Here is a 19,833-nt window from a genome sequence, read left to right as displayed (position 1 = left end):
TTTGCCCTCATTCTCTGTTTCTCTCTCCTGCTCTCTTTCTTTCTGAAAGCAATGGCAAAGTCAGCAGAGTACACACATTTCAGACAGCTGTGAAAACAGATTGGAGGGGAAAAAAGAAAAGTTTGGGGGGAATCATTTTTCAAGGTGGATGAGGAAAGGAGTGGGTTGACGCGCCGGTGTCGTGATTCACACTCTCACTCAATGGGGCGAGGGAACATTAAAAGTAAAGTAGCCATATTACACCCATGGTGCTCCAAGATGTGTGCCACAGCTGGAACAGTCACAACACACATCCTTCAAACTCCGGCCAGGCGAAAATGAAAACTTCCCTTTGGGGTAATCGCTGTCATAAAGATGGCGAACGGTTACTGACGTATTACGATGTTACACTTTGAAGAAAGTAAGGCAAATCCTAAAAAGTAAGTTCAGCTTAAAAGAAAAGAGATGTGAGGTGGAATTAACTTGCTATGTTTGTTTATTAAAGCACATTAAAAACTCTGAGTGTGTTGGGATAGATCAGCACCTTGGACAGCTCTCAGTTGTAAACCATGTGTGTGCACGAGTGAGCGTGTGCGTTTGTGGGTCGGTGGGCTTGTGCTTGTTTGTCTTGGAATGGAAAGAAAAGGTAAGGAATGAAAAAAGAAGCAAAGAGACGAGGTCTGTGGCTAAATTGAGATGCTGCAGGAGGGAGATTGTTGCAGTTCTCTGAAGTTCAGTCTAATCTCACCACAGTGAGGGGCTATAATCAGCTTCACCTCTTCACAACGTTCACTCTCTGACACCACAGCCACATTTTTCCATCTGTTCAATTCGCCTTGGCGTGCCATTTCCACCAATCACCTTTATTTTGAGTTTTGGCTTAAATGACAGTTCTGGGTACAGTTCAGGGGGATATTATAGCCGAGTTTGAATGAAGAGTCAAATCTAATAAGTCTACATTACTTAAATATGTGTTGGGCTTGTTTTAGATAATGTTGTTTTATTGGCTTAGGAAGAACCACTGTGCTCCAAAAACCACTGTGGTCTCAAATCCCTTGCTATATTGGTCCTAAAGCAATGAAATGTGACCCAAATTGTTTTCTTTATCAGCACTTTTCCATAAGCTATTACTCCAAGAGACATTCCAATGCACACAGTGAAAGACAAGCTTCCAGATTTTGGCTGTGTCAGAATGTCAGAGCAGACAGAGATAACAAAAAATCTGATAGACCGATTAGAGCATTTTGTCATAATATGGCAATATCAGATTTTAAACGATATGGCAAAGAATCAAGGAAGGAAATGTTTGGTTTTAAGTCATTAATTACAAAGAGCTTGATATCTATAAATATATGCCAATATTTTGTGATCAAAGAGAGAAACATATATATACTTAGAAAGATATACATAAAAAAAGAATCAAAGAAGCTATGTTTGGTTTTAAAGTCATTCATTGCAAAGAGTTTGATATCTATAAATATATGCCAATATTTTGTGATCAAATAGAGGGAAATATATATGCACAGAAAAATATACATTGAAAAGAAAACATATACTGTATATAATTTAGTATGTAACATCATATAAAATGTAACATCTATATAACATTTATGTGCATATTATTTTTTCATTTTATTTATTTTTACAGATTTGTATACATACTGTATGTATACATAATCCATATTAATTAATGCACATTTCCCAACACTTCAGCTCTCACCAACTTTTTAATCTATTTGTTTTGAAGAGCCCATGCAGGTCCCATTAGAATGAATGCATCCACTTCACAACTAATGTTCTTAAAAGCCTGTTGGACTGTATGTGGTTTCTACTGAGACCCAGAGATTCTCTATAGTGATACAAACACAAACAGTTATATCTGAAGCAGATGTTAAATGTAGAAATTATATTGGTTTTATAATCCGTTTAGAGGTGAATCGATAAGCTTTTTTTTTTTAAATGTGTCTTGTGCTTTTGAGAATATTATTGTTGGCAGCTATGTGGTCACGTACGACAAGTCAGCATAACAATGCTTTTCTTGACCTATTTCTTTTGTCTTCACACGGCCTTTGATTCATTATCAGTAGATTCAGTTGAACCCTATCACGAAACGGCACCTGCATGTCCTTCATCAAGTTCATCATAGTTGAGTAAGTCAATTGAGTAAGTTTCAGTGGCTGAAACTGCACATCCAGACAGACACACAAACATCTACATACAATAAGACAGATGTCACTGGTTGCTGAGACATGAGACAAAACATGTGCCGATTTTCCCTGCAATTAGGATTTAAGATTCAACATTTCCATATCTAGAAATGGCATGACATTCACTCACTACTCATCAAGAACATAAATATTCATCTTTCAAAGTAACATTACTTCCATTAATTCCCTTAGAAATTGTTTATTTCCTGTTAGTTAATAGGTTTAAAAGTTTGGGCTCAGTAATATTTATTTATTTATTTAAAAATTAGTTAATGTATAATTGTATTTAGCAAGGATTTCCATGTATTAAATTAAAAGGCAATTGATTCATAGTTACAAAAGATTTCTGCTTTAAAAAGTATTTTCTTTTGAACTGTGCAAAGAATCCTGGAAAAAGATTCCACAAGAATATCAAGCAGCATAACTGTTTTCAACATTCAACATCAAGGGTCATGTGACAGAAATATGTGTATATCATGTGTAATGACTGCTGGAAATGTAGCTGTGTGTGTACTTGATAGAAAATATCATTTGGTCAGTATAAGAGTAACAGAAGTCTATGGAATGTCACCACAATTCACAGAGATAAATGTGTACGCATGTGAGTGTGCGTGCATGTGTGTGTGAGATTGAAGTAATTGTGGTTATATTTTATGTTTGGACTTTTTATTAATGAATTAAATAATTTAGTTAGTTAGTTAGTTCAGATTACTAGAAACAGCATAAAAAAAAACTAAATGGCTCCTGCTTGATTTTATGATGAATGAAACTGAATATGATATGATGAATATGATTTTATCCTTCAAAAAAAAAAAATATTTGCCAATGTTTATACTAAATATTCCACACATTATTTGGTAACAAGTTGTTGTTGACCTATTCACTTATAGGCAAGGAAAAATTGTGAAAGAATAAGAAGTAGATCGCATCCAAACATATGTATAGCACCAGAACCAGTGTTGTCAAAATATGGAAGGTGGAAATGCGATATGATAGGCTGATATAAACAGCTCTTATCACACTTCCCAGTTATCTGATTATCATGCTGTTATCTGCGTTATTCCTGCCAAGGCAGTCGCATTTATAGTCTCTATCTCTAAATTCTTTCACTAAACTCTGTGTGTGCTGTGATAAAAAATAAAAAATACAAAATAAAAGGGAGGAAGAAAGAGCGAATGAATGAACAAGATATGATCCTTCGGGATGTGCGTGGGTAAATCTTTCAGGGGAAGAAACAAACAAGCGACAAGCCACAACTGGACCCCATTATGATTCATGGTTGAATTAGTGTCCTTGTTTGAGGATGAGGAGGGTCACGGGGCACAATCCCCACACACATACACGCTCATCCAGACCACATTTGTGGTTTGGCTTCGGTACACCCTCATACGCTCACCAGAATCGAACATTATGATTGTTGTTGTGTAGAAAACAGAAACAAAGGGAAAAGTAAATAATGGAGGGAGAGCATTTGGTCACGGACAAGCAGAGAAGAAGAAAACAAGTGAAAGGGAGAGTGAGAGGGCAGAGGAGGAAAGGTTGAAATGAGGGCAGCAAAACAAACTTTTCTAGAAGCACCTAAGTGACGTGTCACAAAGATGACAAAAGGTCATCCGAGGTCAAAGTTGAGAGAGTTACATAAATGCTCTCTGGCTTCTGGATTGGTGCAGTTTTAGCTGTGGAGTTCAAAAGGAGTTTGTTGCACTTTAGCTGCCTTAATGAAACACACAATTTCGGGTCGACACATTTCACTTTCTCTCCCGAGGTGTTTTGTCGAAGAATGAGATGCCAAAGTTTTTATAGTACGACTCGCCTTGCTGTTTAGTGTTATTATGTTTCTAAGCTCACTTTAGTTTCTGCCATAAATTGTAGAGCTGTAAATGCGACACAATCATAAAATGTTATATGTAAGTGTCCTTCTGCACTTTTCTTTTCAGAGCGCAGCAGATATTGTGCAGTCATCGCAGTCAAAGATTTGTGTGAGGTGAATTGAGCAACAGCAGCTGGGACTTTGCCACACTGGCTTCCAGCAGTTACTCTTTCTTATGTATTCTCTTCATCAACCATCCAAACACAAATGACAAAATCAGATTCGGACTTGTATAAATTTCTGCTCACCATATCAAATTTGAATACTGGTCTTTCCAGGCAATAAATGGTATACTTATTGTGTGGTTGCAATAATCTTCAAAAAAAAGAGTGGTAATACTAATTGAGAATTTTTGTATTATGTTCAATAACTAATAAATGTTCAATATTATCGTTCTATACCATTTTGATAATATTTAAAATAAATAGTTTAAAATGCATCATATTATAATATACAGTACAGTACATATTGTACAGTATGAAAAAAATGATATTCATTTTGAGATTTGAACATTTTTGACAGTTTATAATTGTGTGTTTTTAAAGATTAACTTTAAATGTTAGATAACAGCAAAGGTAGACAGGAAATGAGCATGAATAATTAAATACCTTGTATCAACCAATAGGATCATTGCATTGGCCAATGATTGGCTGATGACCAGGTACAGATAGGCCTATTCTATCTTAGCATCTCAGCATTTTTGGTGACTAAAGGCTGGAATCAGCTAGGCATTATACACTTTCCGATCACACGCTACCAGACTTTCAAGTCGTTCTGAACACAATGTGAAAACAACGTGCATTCTAAAATCAGCTTTAAAAAATCTAATGATATCCTCTAACTGGATGGACTCATATTCTGAAGCTAGAATATCTTTCTTTGAGAGTCTGTGCCCATCATAGACTTTAAATCATGTTGCCCTAAGTATAGTATAGCTTAGCTAACTAACCTGTTTATTTGAGTTTAAGCACTTTTAACACACAAGGCTGGGATTGTAGACAGAACACTGGGAAAGGCCAATGGCCTGAGCCCTTAAAACCCTCTGGGGCTAAACTTTTAACCCCTCTCATGTTGAATCAAGATCAGCTGTAGGTTTTTAAGTGTGGGGGGAGCGCGTGGAGGATGTGTAGGTAGCTCGTCGCTCTCTAGCAGAGGTGAGAAGAGGATTTATTTGTCCCTGGTGGGGGTTAGCTCTGGGTTTAGTTAATCCCAGGCTGCTTGTAAGGTTAAACTCACAGATTTCCTGCAACAGATGTGCTGGAGTTTGCGTGTGTGTGTGTGTTTATTTTCGCAGGGGCCGTCGAGGAGGTGCATAGATGTGTATACTGAGCGCAATTAAGAGATTCGAAAGTGTGGGAGTCATCAAGGAATTGCCAACTCTGTTTGACCTTATTCGTTTGTTCACACTGTTCTCTGACGCAGGTGCCTCCACGTTACAAATCTCCCCGAAGACCCTGCGGGAGAGTGTAATTAAAGAAAGAAAAAAAAAGAGAGAGAGGCTGCTGTTTAATCCAGCACTTTGGGGCTCGGTGTAATTCTGATGACCCGAGTTGTCACCCTTTTTGTGACCTCGCTGCCATATTTCACAACCCTTCCATAAACCTCTCCCCAGGCCGCAGAGGTTTCCAGCGCCTTCCAAGAATGTCTGACACACAAAGTGACCTTCCTTTCCTACTGCCTCAGGTTTGCATGGAATACAGGCACATTCATAAATTTCCATCAATTCAAATGGAAAATATTCTTGTTCTCTTCCACACTATTTCATTCCTCTGTCTCCACGTCCGCCTGTGTGGCTGAGCATGGTTGACTGATGGCTCTTTAAGTGTCTGGACCATCTTAGGCATGACATCAGGGGTCAATTCGGTGGTGATATCATCAAAGCCAGACAGTCCTGTGCCATCGCAGGCACCTCTCCAAGCCAACTAGGGATTTTTACTCAGATAAACTTCAGTATGGTTTAAAGCAGATGAAATTTAAGGTCTATGATGTCAGCACATTTTTGTGGCGTTATGTGACAAGCCCCCTGAAATCATACGTTCCACCGCTTAAAACACTTGTCATGGCCGTTTATCAGTAGACTTAGCCACTGTGACCATTACGAAAGCTAAAAGCATTTGAATCTATGCTTGATTTGCTTTTACAATGTCTAAACCATGAATCAGTGTTTCTGTAGATGTAAAATATGTATTTCTCTGGGTTCCGAACCACATCACAAGAAGAAATCTGATCCTTTTAACCACGACTGTAATTATTTTCTCTTCATCTCTGTGATTAATGGCTTGTCACATGGAAATGAAAGGATGGAGGATGAAAAGAAGGTTTAGATGGAGGAAGCACAGCAAACCTTACGCCGACCGCAAAACCTTAACCGCAAGTTTACACATGTCATTTCTGAAGATCATCTGAAAATGAATTTGATTACAGAGTTCAGTGCATGTGTTTTATTGAAGGAAAGTCGTTTTGCATTTGTATGGATCGTTCTGAGAGCGTCAAAATGTATTAATATGGCAATATGTGACCTATAATTGCATATCAAATAACAAAAGCAGAGACAAAGTGGTTTCGCTCAATTTCAGCCTTAAAGTAAACCTCATAAACGCACAGCAGTGAACTGAATTGTCAGTGTGCAAATGCATAAAAAAAGCCCTCTATTGTTTCAATTAGGAAATGACGGACAGTGACCAGGTGGAAAATCATCATGGAAAAAAGTGATGGGAAACAGGACATGGGTCTGCAGCCAGCACCTTGCGCACGCTGTCACTCCCTAGTGTGAGTAATCTGTTTCTAAACTCTCTTTTCTCCTTGACTGGATGCCTCTGTTAGTTTCTCAATAGTGCATTTGGACACATTAGACTCATTTGACGTCAGTGTGACTATGATGTCATGTCACTGCTTTTATTAAGTGTCTTGATACTCGTGGGTCAAACTATGGTGAAAGAAAGTGAGGGGGGGGGGGGGGGTAAATTGAGAACAGTGGTTGATTTGGAAGAGTCTTAAGATGTCTTAATACACAAGCTAAAACACACGTGCATTCTCTCTTTTCAGTCATTTCACGTTTGCCCCGGTGTCTTCTAAAAAATCATTTGACTCAGTATGGCTAGACTGGATATAAACCCCTTCACGCTGCTCAGAGATTTCGATAAACCACACCAGCACTGTAGACAAATGATTTACACATCAGCTTTCCATTCTTCTATTTTCCTCCCAGTCTTTTTTTTTTCTTTCTTAGACTGCTTTTAAATGGACTGTGCATTGTGCAGTCAAGATCTAATGATGACTATGAAAACTGTACCCATACTGACCCAGGCTTTACATAAAAGTGAAAGAGAGAAAGAAGATTGTTTTTTTAATTCTGTTTAAGCTCATTTAAAGGGTTAGTTTACATTATTTCATTAATGACTCACCCGCATGTTGTTCCAAACCCGTGAGACCTCCGTTTATCTTCGGAGCACAGTTTAAGATATTTTAGATTTAGTCCGAGAGCTCTCACTCCCTCCATTGAAACTGTGTGAACTGTCTACTGTGTCCATGTCCAGAAAGCTAAGAAAAACATCATCAAAGTAGTCCATGTTACATCAGAGGGTCAGTTAGAATTTGTTGAAGCATCAAAAATACATTTTGGTCGGGTTTGGAACGACATGAGGGTGAGTTATTAATGACATCATTTTCATTTTTCGGTGAACTAACCCTTTAAAGTCTAAGAATACAACATATAAATAAAAGCATAATTTTAGAAAGTATTTAAAGTAAATAAAAGAACGAAAAAAAATAGGTTGTGTTGATCACCGATCGAATATTATAATATCAAACTCTTTTGCATTTGCTGTTAGAGAGCAGTTCACACAGAACCCCTTAGTTGCAAAGGTTGGTTAGCAGGTCAGTAGCAAACAGAGTACAGGTGTTGTTGAGTTTCCTGTTAATAATGTGTAATAACAAGGTCTTTTAATTGTGCTTAGTTCCACACGTTCTTTATATATATTGGATTCTATTGTACTAAAAAAAAAAAAATTCTTAGTGCTTTAAACTGCCCCATAATTTACCTGACCTTTGTAAGTAAAACATCATTAACTGTTATTATTAACAACCTAATATGAACAATACTTGTTACATAGTTGTTGTCAAAATCATATGAAGTCAGACATTGTTTATAGGGCTACTTTTCAAGGGCTTACAATTGCAGGCTTGTAGTCCGGCCCCGAAATCAACAGAGACAATCTGTTTGGGAGACAATCAGATCGGACAGATTCCAACATGAATCTTGGTCCATTATTCCTGCGACATGTGCGAAAAATATATGTATTTATTTGGTAATTGAAAGCATGCAAACAGGATATAAGCTTTCAGAATGTGTTTCCCCCATAACATCTGCACCAAACAGAGCACAACTAGTAGTTGTTGAGGGATTGAGGGGAGATGAAAACCATTGATGCTGTCCGTTCCTCATCTGAGAGAACCCTGGGGGAGAATAGAGAGAATAGGGGGCTTCTGATGAGCGTTGAAAGCACCCCGTGAGCTTAAAAAATCAGCTATTTGAGTGTACTTGGTATAGAATTAGTCTCGAGTTCTTTCAGTCTCTGCTGAGTAAGACCTTAATACTGTATCTCATTGATGTGTTGTGTTTTCTGAATCAAATTAATTAAACTGGACATTACTGAAATTAGTAGTTTTATAGTAAAAAAAATAAAACCTGAATCATCATTTATACACTCTCATGTCATTCTAAACCTACAGTATGTAACGTTCTGTCTGTTCCTGTTGAAAAAAATGTATTTTGAATAATTTTTTAACCATTTTGTCCATATAATAAATGTTTATGTGGTCCAAAATAACATTGGACCCCACTGACATTAATTGTCTGGGCCAAAAATAATCTAAATATATTTCTTTGTGTGTGTGTTCCACAGAAGAAAAAAAAAAACGTTTTTGAGGTTTGGAGCCATATATTAATATGCTCATTGCAAATGCATCACTATTATGTTGCTCACCCTCATGTCGTTCCAAACCCATAGACCTTCGTTCATCTTTGGATGTTTCTTTGGATGTTTTTTTCACAAATTAAGATATTTTGAATGAAATCCGAGAGCTTTCTAACCTTGCATAGACAGCAACACAACTGACACATTCAAGGCCCAAAAAAAAGGATGTAAGAACATAATTAAAATAGTCCATGTGACATCAGTGGTTCAACTGTAATTTTATGAAGCTACGAGAATACTTTTGGTTGCAAATAAAACAAAAATGATGACTTTATTATGATTTCACGACACGTGCGTGCAGTGCTGCTGTAGCAGAAGGCAGCATTCTGGCGTAGAGATGCACCGCGGCTTGTTTGCAAGCAGAGGAATGCGCACACATGCGTCATGGTACTCTAATGAGCGTGCATCGAAATGCTTCTACAAGTCTTTGAGCTCTTTTATCATGACACGTGTTTCACAGAAGTCGTACCTTAGTCATCGACATTGCAAGTGCAATGCTGTACCAGGTGAGCCACAGAGCAATTTTGCTACATCAAAAAAGCCATGCATATGGAGCTGGTTATTTGACACAAATATGGCAGTGTGTATCAGTTTGCTAGTCATGCACAGTGGGTGGACATAACAGAGCATTGTGCAAGGAACAATGCAAGAATAATTGTTTATTAATCGATAACGTGCCCCTATAATCAGAATTTGACAAAGGAATAAAAATTGTTAGTGTTTTACTGCCACTTCTGTAAACTAGAAACTGCAGTAAATTTTAAGTAAAGATTGTGAATCCTATGTATACATTTTCTAAGATTTGCACATTATTCCATTTTATAACATGCATGCTTCATTAACGGTCTTCATTAAAAGCATTATATAATCTGAGAGTTATGAGCTCACACTCTTTTTTTTAACACTCTAAATTTGTCTGTTCTCAGTTACCCTGACTGTTTAATCTGCTGCTGTCCAGAGAGCAAACAGCACTAACGTGAGAGGTAATGTTTTTAAAATGATAGAAAGATGTGTGTTTTTGTGGTGATCACTGAGCACTGCATATAATTATTAAGTATATACATTTTTTCACTTTTTCTTGAGTCTCGAAAGTACTCACCATTCCTGCAATGGCATAAAAGTAAAAAGAAAAATTATAATAATCAGTTCTCCTTAGCTAATTCTTATTGTTTACTGAAAACCCCTAAAGAGACTTCAGAGATCTAGTTAAACCGATGCTCTTTAAGGTCAATGTTATTTCACCCCAACGACAGTGCTAACGGATGTATTGGCGTTCTTATAAATGGCAGCACAGTGTAAAAGAGTGTGATTCATATCTTGTGGCACACTGATGCAACTTCTCACAGTGCTGCTTGGACAACTACATCAGAGTTTATTGTGTGCAGCCTCAGGCAGGAGAGAGTGAGAGAGAGATAACCACAAAGATGTTCTCAGGTCCACAGAGACAGGGAGAGAGTATTTTACTGACAAAGTCATTGTTATTACAGTCAGATGGTGAGGGGTGTGTGTGAGTGAGTAAAACAAGCCAGATCTAAAATAAAGCTAGTGAAAGAAACAGAAACACTCTCACTGTGAGAGAAGTGGATGATGTAATGAGTGTGTGGAGATAAAAGCGAAGCAGGCTGATACAGACAGTGTGTTACACAGCAGTGGAGAGCAAAACAGCTTCCAGCCTGATGGGGGATCTCCGGCAGTGACCGGGTTACACAGAGGACACGGATCATCATCTCAGCTTGCTCACAAAGGTGTTTGTGTTTGGCTGCACGGCGCTTCAGCACTGCATATCTGTAAATCTCTGCAGTGTGTTGTTGTGCCCCATATCTGTTCCTACTAACACCAGCTGCTGATAAGCATGCCAACACCCATCTTCTCCAAGAGACCACCTTAAGGCTGTCCTGATCCCATTTCCTTCTCTTTTCTCAGTCAGAAAACACAAAGGTCATTCAGAGGGTAAGACATTATGTTCCCGGCCACTGAAAAGACAATATGTGGTCATTTGTTCTCCTGCTTCATATTATAGACTGAAATTACACATTGACAGCAATAAATCAAACATGTCAAGCGCATGTGATGACAAGATGCTGTAAGGAGTGTTTTGAATGTGGCTGCCCAGAATAAACAAAGCACAAGTGAGTAGAAGAGTGTATGCGCATACATCATTCTCTAAAAATGTTGAAGCTTTGAATTCAGTAAATTATTTTTACATAAAGGCTGATGGTATTTGAACCATCTTGACATTATTATGAATGTTGACTTGACACCAGGTGTTGATATCATATCTTAATCTTTATTATTATTATTAAATTAAAATGTTCTTCACAAACGATAAACAATAACACAAATGACACATTTAAATGAACTCTAACTTTTGAGTATATTTATATCTCTTTGTGTATTTTCAAAGTAAAACTTTTTAATAGCGACACCAATGACAAACAGCAACTGTTTTTTTAATTATTTGTTTATATTATAATGTATATAATTTATATATAATTATTGTTTTGTTTTACTCTTTGCCCACTTTGTAAGAGCTTGAACTAATGCAAAGCCCAGGGAAAATTATTGAAAAATGTAATCATAAAATAGTTGGAATTTCATAATTGTTATCAGGTCTTTTGGTAAATTTTGATATATTTTTAAATTATGACATTTCTCACAATTTTGATTTAGTATGTCATAATTACACTTTTTATCTCAGAATTATAAACTGCTACCTCATAATATACTTATTATACAAAGCGTGTTTTTTATGTAGAAAAAATAGGCTTCTGTAATATATATTAAAACTATTATTGTCTTTTATTTGAAATTTCATGACTATTTAAAATAATTTTCATCACTGAAAAATCTCAGAACGTTTGTCAACATATAGTCTCAAAATATAGTGGCAAGCATGTCCCTTGACTTCTCAAAGTTGCATATCTAATTCCCTCAGATTTGACCTTGAATCCTTCATCGATCTCTCTCCTCACCCATCATCTGGGTTTAATTCTCTGTTTCTTGCTCTTATTTTGGAAGGCCAGAGGCGTGTGTGTGTCCATGCTCGGGCCTGTGTGCGTGCATGTAAGAGTGTTTGTGTGGACAGGGCTCTGATTGAGGTAGATGACTGTACAACTGCAGAAATGCCTCAGGCTAAACGAAAATAAAGAGAGACCGCTCACATTAAAACTGATTTTTATCAGATACGCTCTCTGTTTTTCATGTTCGCTGTCGTTTTCGGAGGTTTTGAAGAAAGGGCGTGGTTCGAGTTGGCAAAACACATAATGGCTAACATGGTTTACAAAGAATTCTTATTAAAAATGTTAGATCTTGAATGGAGCCCCTTCATCATGGACAGCAAGTCAAATGTGTTTATTTTTACAGAGACTCCAGCATTTCACGTGTGTTGACTTGCGGCGTTGGCAGGGGGGCTTCTTGTAGATCAGTATCACCCCATCGCACGTCCTGAAATATGAATCCAATTACTGACTCCAGACTGGCCTTTACCAAGATGGCTGGATAAAAAATACCCAAGGTTTTTACTCTACACTCTCTCTTTTTAGTCAGTGCTCCGTCAACTTTTTCTGTTTTTCATTATCTTCTCACATCTCTCCTCTTTTTCCTTTACCTTTTTTTTCTCGTCTTCTCTGTTTGTGTCTTTGAGGTTCCTGCATGTAGACAAAGCACTCATGTCACTCTTTTCGCTGCAGAATGTTTTGGCTGCTTCGCCGAACCGCAGAATATTTCGTAACTCCATTGGAGAATATGGATATGAAACATGTGTTTCCAGTATGATGGAAGAAAAGCCCATCTATTAAGAGACACCTGCCAGCAGAGGAGACGACTGCATTAATGGCAGCCTAAAACAGCTTCCACCCTAAGTATGGAAATAAAGTATGATTCCATTAGCCTTTTGGGGTTTATATTTAACTTACATGACCATAATTTTAAGACATCGGTAGAAAACGGCCTTTCAGATCCACTTTAGAGTGAGCCCCCCCCTAAACACCAGACGTTTTGTGTTAAGTGTGCTCTAATTTAGAAATCTCTCCCTTTAATGGTTTAATACTGCACCCTGATAAGTTAACAAGTAAACCACAATGGAGATAAAACCACAGCAGTTTATTACAGATGGAAAATTAGATTTTCATCCTGCTTCCATTCCGTTTTGTAAATAAAATGGTGTAGAAAATGACATCATTTTTGTCTCAGCACCACAACCAAAAGTTTCTACTTACTGCTGTACTGCTTAATTTATCGGTGTGAACTTAACCGGTGAAGTCATCCTGACTTATGATCGGTGTGCGAGCGTATTTGTGTGTGAATGAGCGATGCTGTATATTTCATTAAAATCCGGTGAGGTCATCAGAGAAGAGGCCGACAGTGGGGTTTGTAAAAGTTCAGTCGCTGACCCCATTATGTGCTACATGTGGCGCTAAACTGTGACATTGACACACTGAGCGCATCGCGATTGAACCATCTTGGCTCCCTGCAGTTTAATGATCTTTTTAAATGACACAGAAGAAATATTATCCTGCACATACATCCTAACAAGAAGACATCATAGCGTATTTATCTTTTGTTGGGCAGACAGAGAGGACCAAAAGCCTGTGAAGCCCTCCTCCTGTTCTCAAGCTGAACTAATTGTGAAATCAATGTTCATGCAGTAATAATGTAATAACTGCTGTGGCCATAAATGTATTGTCTAAAGTATATTTAAAATGATGAATATTGCTTTTCGCCAAAATGTATCTCTTGCCCTTTGAAGTACTTGATTTTGTAATGTATTTTCAGTTTTAAAAAATGTATTTACTTTTCTCTGCAGCATATGTTTGAAATATATTTTGCATAAATTTGCATATTGCCATATAGGTAATGTATGATGATTTAGAACCAATTCAGTCTAGTTTTATCAATAAGCAAGCAAATATTTTGTGAGTACAATTCTTATGTAGATGTTTGTTCTTCCCTTTATATTTTGAATATCCTGAATGCCGTTTATGGGAATAGAGCGTTATGCACTGCAATGCTGCTACCAGTATCCATGATTCACATTTACATATTAGGTTTTTGGAACTGCGCTTGAAATCCAGGGTGGTTTAAGTTAGCGTGACTGGGCATTTGGCATTAAGGATCCAAGAGAAGTTGTGTTCCCGGTACTGTTTTTCCCAGTGACACTGGGAGCTGTCAGGCGGGGAGGTTTAAATGTTCCAGCTGATTGCGATGGCCGCAAAACGAGCCAGATGAGAAATGAAACCTCAGATATCTGTACTTCAGCAGGAGAAGAAAGACCAGTGGTGCACTAATTAGCTTAGCTCTCATTCTCCCGGGGCTGGAGAGAGTCAATGAAAACACAGGATGAGGGACTTTGGCTAGCCCACTCAGCCAATTCACATTAGCAATACCTCCGCTGGGCCTGTCCAGAAAAAAAGCGCCCATCCAGAAACGCGTCTGAATGTCTCAGTTAAGAAATTGCAAGCGGTTAAGAGAGGATGAATGGAAGTGAAGAGAGGTGCGCACATCTGAAGTTTATTTCAGTGTAAATCTCTTCCAGATAATGCTGCTACAATTTGGAGTCCTGATGATTTAGGGGTTGTGACCTGACGTGACACTCATAGCAAATGAATGAACCTCTGGACCTGGTCTTTGTCTGGACATTATTGGCCAGTTTGTGTCCACCAAGACAAAACAGTTTGACAGATTCACCACCACAAAAAAATGTTGAACTCTCATTAAACTGTCAGTGACCTTAATGTGTCTTTTAGCGTGTTTTGTTGAGACTGGAGATCAAACGCATGTTTAGAAGCAGCTCAAACAGGGTGTGGTGATATGTCGGTGCTGATGGTGTCACTTGGACGAGCTGTATTTGATAGGAAATGCAGTAATATGTTGCTGTGATGTGCTAATTGGATTCTGGACCCTTGACAATTTTGTGACTCATCATGCGGTTTGTCAGAGCAAGACTTCAGACTCTGCAACTCTACAGAGACCATGTTCAGGCTATACTCATTAATCTCAGTTTACTTGCCCCAATCTGCAATAAATAAATAAATAAATAAATAAAACTTCTAATATATTTCATAATATACAAAAATGGCCTATGTATTTGTTTGTTTGTTTAATATAATAAATATTTGAAAATATAATTACGTATGTAAATATAATTGTTGACCATTTTTGTATATTTAAAAATAGATATATATTTGAAATATTTACATATCTCTTAAAGGTTTAAAAAGTATATTTTACCCTCTGTATATTTACAGTGCAAGAAAATATATTTACATTTTTCACTTTTGAAGAAAAAATATTTGTTGACTAAAACATGTGAACATATAACACATTTGATAAAAGTTATTAGTTATTATATAAAATAACTAAACGTTCAAAAAATACATTTCATTTGAGCATCGCTGTTTGCAACATATATTTATCATATATTTAAAATGTATGGGCAGGTGACAAATTTATAGAAATATATCAAACACAAATGTGAAATGTGTTATTTTCTGTGGCACAAAATAATTGTAAAAAGTTTCAGTTTTCTGTTCACGTCCATCTTATATTGTTTGAACAATCATATACAGTAGTAGTGCCTGATGTTATATTCAGCCATGTTAAGCTTCTCAAACAGATTACAAGTCATTTTGGTTCCATTAGTGATGCAGAAGTTACACACTTAAACTTTAATCAATTGTTAGGTTAAAATTAACCTTAAAAGTCGGTGGTGTGTGAACTTCTGGAGAACTATGTATGAACGAATAAAACAACTATATTGGCCAAATGACACACATATGGATGAGTTTTGAACCCCTAAATTAGAGAGAGAAAGTGACATGACATACAGCCAAGTATCATGACCCATACTCAGAATTTATGCTTTGCATTTAACCCATCCAAAGTGTACACACACAGCAGTGAACACACACCCAGAGCAGTGGCCAGCCATTTATGCTGCAGTACCCGGGGAGCAGTTAGTGCCTTGGCCAAGGGCACCTCAATCGTGGTATTGCCAGCCCGAGACTCAAACCCACAACCCTAGGGTTAGGAGTCAAACTCTCTAACCACTAGGCCATGACTTCCCTGACTAATGGAGCTGACTAATGGTATTTTGGGTACCAATGCGTTGACATAGTAGAATTGTGCCACTGTTTTGTGTGCGTATGACACAAATAAGAAAACCTGTAATATCTTTTCTAAATTTTTTGATCAGAATTATGTTTCATTGGTCATTTTTTTTCCAGTGGTGGCTAACTATTGAGAAAAAAAATTGAAAGATTGATTTCCACTCAAACTTGCAATGTAATTTGAGACTGGAAAATAAAGCAACCCCGTGTAACGTTCTCATTTTGCTGGCAGTGCAGTGCTTTAGATCTCCTCCAGCTTGGACCATACATCTGCAACATTTGCCCACAGATTTTGTCTTATGTGGTTTTTGACAAACTTAACGCTAAATTCTTGAAATAAAAAGGTACAAACAGACAGTGGAAATAAACAAGTTGATATGACCAGGCATGTCCTGAGAAGAGATTTTGTTTACTCTACAGGAACACCGCAGAACTAAGAGTGATGGAGTGAAGCAAACACAGTGATGTCATGATGCATACTGACTTTTTCATCTGCGATATATATACATGAACATGAAATAGCATACTACTGTAAATATTGCTGAAAATAGTATGCTTTTACTTGAATGTGTTGTAAACATGACTGTTCTTTTTAAAAAGGTTTGCATGAAACGGTACCTCAAAAAATTTTGAGAAGCAAATAATCTGAAGCAGTTATGTAATGTGCTGAATAATTTTATATGAAATAAATGTGAATCCTGTGGTTCTTGAAGATGGTTGTCGCTCAGTTGAACCTCCATTTTCTTTTACAGTACATTGTGGTTTTAGGTTGTCCTCCTCTTCTAACCAGTCATTTCTCTGTATTTCCACATTCAGTTTAAGATCCAAGAATTCAAACAGCATCATTCTAAATTGTAGATGTTTATGATATGGACCCCATTTCCTACAACAACAATCAATGCAATCATCCAGATCTAACCTTTAGAAAGTTGCTCCATCTCCACCCGTATATTTATGCAAGGAACTCCACCTTCACCTCTTGCAAAACTCTTTGACTGTAACCATCATCCTGCTTTCTACCTGCAGAGGAAAATGTGCTTATGGGAAAGACTTGAGTGTTATTTTATTCTGGAATATCTAAGCAGTGTCAGACCTGAGTTTATTTTAGTCTCCAGCATGACCCTGCTGTGTCAATGAATCATGCTGTGAATTTCCAATCATTATTCCCCAAAAAACTCTACCAGATTGGACAGACACATAGATGGCCATTCACTGGAAGGTCTGGACATGGTATAAAGCACACTCCAGAAAGGTCATTGTTCATAAATAAGCCAAAATGAACGTCTGAATACAGTTACACACAGACATGTATACACTCTCTGGTTCTACATTCTGTCAGCCAGAACCAGAGCACAATGAAGGCTTTGTGAATCCAGACTGAAATTAGAAAGGAAGTTAATATGGTTCAGTTTAACGAATCAAAAAACAAAAGATGAAAGATTTAACCACTAGTATTAAAAGAATACCCAACATAAAATCCCCCTACTTCTTAACATATGCTGTCCTGAATTAAATTTTGATCCTCTAAACCACACCTTATTCATCTGTCCCAAACTCCCATAGCCCAATTATGTCTAGTGCTCAGGCTGGTCAGGTGTATGATCTCACACAGTGATTCTCCTGAAGAGAGGTTGGAAAGCGTACATACCTTGGTCCAACCCCACCAAATGCCTGTTGTTTTGTGGGTTTTGGTTTGATTGTAGTTCTGTGACCAAACATGGACCAAGCATGTCCTGTCATCACTCCATCCTGGCTTCTCAGCTGAGAGTTTTAAACCCCAAATCAGCTTGTAGCAATTACCGGCAAATTGAAAACTTGCGTCACCGTGACTTTGTAAGGATACACGTTGCTCCCACTGTTAGTGTACTTTTCTGGCAAGCCAGGGGTTGTTCCCATCACTAATTTGATACTAAACAACCGCAAACATGTAAAAGCATGAGATTTCTTGCCAAGAAGAGAAGGATAAAATGAAAGAATGACTTATCTGAAAATTCAGAAAAGAAGGAAGAACTGAAGAAATAGATTTTTTTTAAATGTTTTAACAGATAACTTATAGTATGTCTACATGCACTTCACTTTTTATTTTTAATGTTCGCCTATTGATATAGTATATTGACAGACAGAAATATAAGGACAATAACTCTCTTGCCATATAGCTGAACAACTAAAGAAAAAAAAAAGATTTATCATGTAACTCATGTCAACTTGCATGTCAATTTCAGTTTTTGCCTGTTCTGTATACGTGTGTGTGTGTGTATTTCTGTCATGACAACTCTTGGAGGGATTGGCATGGTAGTGTACATCAGATGACAATGATAAAGTGCCCCTATGATGCCATTTTTAAGGTTGCTAATATTGTTTAATGAGTCTTAAAAAAAGGTTTACATGCATGCAAGGTAAAAGAAAATATATATATATATTTAATTTGACCTCATTTCTAAATGATTCGTAAAGTACTTGTGTGAAGCAGTTCAAAAAATCCGTCTCTCTAAACCCCTCCTTTCTGTGAGACCTCACTGCTGTGATTGGTCAGATGGCACAGTCCTTTGTGATTGGCTCTGGATTGGTCTATCTCGTACAGCGCATGTCAGAAACGAAACACCCATTGCCATGATGGAATGACAGCCGTAACCCATGTCTTGCATACATCTGTGTGTAGTGGTTCTTGAAGCACTGACTCCAGCTGCAGTCTACTCTTTGTGAATCTCCCACACATTTTTGAATGGGTTTTGTTTCACAATCCTCTCCAGGGTGCGGTTATCCCTATTCCTTGTACACATTTTTTTCTACCACATCTTTTCCTTCCCTTCACCTCTCTATTAATGTGCTTGGACGCAGAGCTCTGTGAACAGCCAGTCTCTTTTGTAATAACCTTTTGTGTCTTGCCCTCCGTATGCAAGGTGTCAGTGGTCATCTTTTGGACAACTGTCAAGTCAGTAGTCTTCCCCATGATTGTGTACAGAACTAGACTGAGAGACCATTTAAAGGCCTTCGCAGGTGTTTTGAGTTAATTAGCTGATTAGAGTGTGGTACCAGGTGTCTTCAATATTGAACCTTTTCAGAATATTCTAATTTTCTGAGATAATGAATTTGGGATTTTTCTTAGTTGTCAGTTATAATCATGAAAATTAAAAGAAATAAACATCTGAAATATATCAGTCTGTGTGTAATGAATGAATATAATATAAAATTTTAGCTTTTTGAATGGAATTAGTGAAATAAATAATTTTTTTGATGATATTCTAATTATATGACCAGCACCTGTATATAACCATAAGATTATAAAATGTGTATAATACTTAGAACATACAAAGTTCAACTTAATTACAATAATTCTTCTGTCATCTGCAGTTAAAAACAAAAAAATCAAGCAGTTAACAAAACGATCCCACCAGCATTTGAAACATAAATCTGCTCAGCGTCTGTGTGAACATCAGACATGTGCTTTTCCAAATGTCACAGCCTTTTGTTCCCAAATGTAATCCAAATCTGCTTGTTGAAACCAATTGCATGTCCTTGGATTTTTGAGTCCGTTTAGCAAGACTTAAATGGCAGATGGAAATGGAAACATCTGAGTGCTCATCAAGAATGTTGTGGAGAGGAGCGATGGCTAGCTCAGAGCAGTCTCAGTAGTGACTCTTCTCCACTCTTCTCAGACTCTTCTCCACTGAGAACAATAAGAAGGCCGAAGAATC

General features: G+C 37.4%; 1 long non-coding RNA gene across 1 annotated transcript in view; it reads left to right on the top strand.

The window, feature by feature from the left end:
* The window catches only part of LOC127961169 (uncharacterized), a 117,102-nt gene extending 100,307 nt beyond the window's left edge, over window positions 1-16,795 (top strand). Inside the window, exons 3-4 of the long non-coding RNA XR_008154387.1 lie at window positions 6,721-6,825; window positions 16,559-16,795. This is a non-coding gene — a long non-coding RNA (uncharacterized LOC127961169). The remainder of the gene's footprint in view (window positions 1-6,720; window positions 6,826-16,558) is intronic.
* Window positions 16,796-19,833: the final 3,038 nt, after the last annotated feature.

The sequence above is a fragment of the Carassius gibelio genome, chromosome B7 (genome assembly GCF_023724105.1).
Source record: "Carassius gibelio isolate Cgi1373 ecotype wild population from Czech Republic chromosome B7, carGib1.2-hapl.c, whole genome shotgun sequence".
Classification (NCBI taxonomy): domain Eukaryota; kingdom Metazoa; phylum Chordata; class Actinopteri; order Cypriniformes; family Cyprinidae; genus Carassius; species Carassius gibelio.
The sequence above is the reverse complement of the archived record's forward strand: the minus strand, read 5'-3'. Positions and strand labels throughout refer to the sequence as shown.